Raw genomic sequence first — 2268 nt, 5'->3', positions numbered from 1 at the left:
ACTAATTGCGGATAAATATAATCAAATAGAGGATAAACATCTTATTTTAAAATATAAAAAATCTAAAATATAATTAGGATAATTATCGAGTTCTAACAAAATAATTAATTATGTGATAATTAGATCTTGGTTATCACCTGAGGTAAATAATATGTGATTATTTGTTATGTTTTTACCTGACAACATGATAAATTGATACATTTCAATCATACTAGTATGTGAAAATGTGCATAATATAGATGCATAAATGAGATTATGTGTATATGTGGATGCACATGTATGTATAATATATATATATATATATATATGTTTATGTGTGTGTGTGATATACATGCATGTATGCGCATGTATGCATGAGTGTGGTTATTTGTTTATTTACTAAATGCATGTATACGGTGTGCGGCTGTAGTGGTCGACTTTCCCTACATGGAAAGTATGAAAGGAGAGTTTGATATCCATTTTATTCTCTTGCCATCTTTGAAATAAGTTGAGCGATTTAAAGAGAAAAGAAGTTGACTGGATTCTTTTTGGAACAAAGTAGATTCAAATTGATTTCAAAAGAATTTTAAGGTGAGTGGTTTATATTGCTTTTAAAACTCTTCATAATTGATTGTAGGAACTTTACTCTTGTTTTAAAAGTTAAAATTTTAAAGTGTTGTCCAATTTAGCCATAAACCGGATAAGAGTTAGGCAATTTAAGCCCTAAACCGGTTAAGGCTTAAGCGATTTATAAATAAACCGCTTGATKAGTATTGTCCGGATTGGACTTAAACCGGTCAAGGCATAAGCGGTTTAGCCTTAAACCGGTCAAGTATTAATCGATTTATAAATATTGAGTTTACGTTTTGAACGGAGAAGTATGAATACGACCATGTGTTGTCCGGATTTGTTATCCGGACAAAAGTGTTGGAATTTTATTAAGTGTTAAATCAGACAAAGCTTTGAGAAGAGTTGTCCGGATTAGTAAAATCGGACAAGGGTCTTGTGTTGACCGGATTAGTAAATCGGTCAAGGCTTGACTGGAGATAAAGTCCGGCCAAGTCTGTGTTGAATAGATTTGTGCTTTGACTTATGTATTATTTATACAATTATCATTTTTAGTATTCTTGTATAAAGATGAGAATTTTGATAAAGAATGGTTTTGAACTAATGATATTCCATTAAAACATTTATGGCTGCGGTCTGTTCTAATTGGAATTGTTTTTGTGAAATATTTTTATGAGGAAATAAGGGTGGCATATCAAGGAGAGGTGTACCATGGGATAAGTGTGACATATCAAGGAGAGGTGTACTATGGGATAAGGGTGACATATCAAGGAGGGATGTACCTTTGGATATAAGGATGAGTGTATGTTATTATATATAACTCTTTAAAATTTCCGTGGTCTAAAATCTTTATTTCTTTGTGATTTAAAGGTTTAAGATCGGGTTTTTTATTGGAAATCATAGTCTGGATGTTATAGAGAAGAAAAATAACAGGTTTGGCCTGAAACTTTAAATAAACCTTGTTTAATGGAAAAGATTTAAAAGTGACATTATATGAAAACTGGTTGGTTCAAACCTATAAAGGTTTGAAGTATGTTATTTGAATAGCTGAATGTTTGGCTTGAAAAGTGGAAAGATACTGGTAATATATTCTTATTTGTTCATATATTTGTTATATATATGAAAATATTATTTTGTACAATGTTTTGGTGATTTTCACCCTGCAATAACATAAATAGGGTAACTCATTAGACCTTTCGGTCTAACCCTCGTTTTGTTATTTTAAATATGTATTGCAGGAGGTACGGACGGTAAGGGGAAGGAGAAAATGTAATATTTTCCTATATGCATATCTACATGAAGATTTGTCTATGATGTATAATTTTGATTGATGAACGTTGATTAGTACAATAAATGTATTTTGAATTTTTGAGGCATGTATTCTGTATGGTAAATTCTTGTACTAAGGGACCTGAGTGGTATATAGACATGTATTTCTTCCATATGAAGTATGTGTTACATGCAATGTGTGATATGGGGTGTTACAATTATTATCTTTATAAGAAAATTATATTATTAAACCAAATATAAATTACTTCGTTATTGTACCTAATTTAAATTATAATCAAAATTAAATTAAAAAATTACACAAAAAATGAGGAATTTTAAATAATTAATTTGATACGAATATCGATATATTTTTGTTATGCATAAAGTACTGTATATTGATGTATATTACTTAAAATTCAAGATTAAAAGTAATTATGCATAAGTACAACTTAT

The sequence above is a fragment of the Cynara cardunculus genome (genome assembly GCF_001531365.2).
Source record: "Cynara cardunculus var. scolymus isolate 2C chromosome LG 15, CcrdV1, whole genome shotgun sequence".
NCBI classification, from domain to species: domain Eukaryota; kingdom Viridiplantae; phylum Streptophyta; class Magnoliopsida; order Asterales; family Asteraceae; genus Cynara; species Cynara cardunculus.
Note: the sequence above shows the minus strand (reverse complement) of the source record.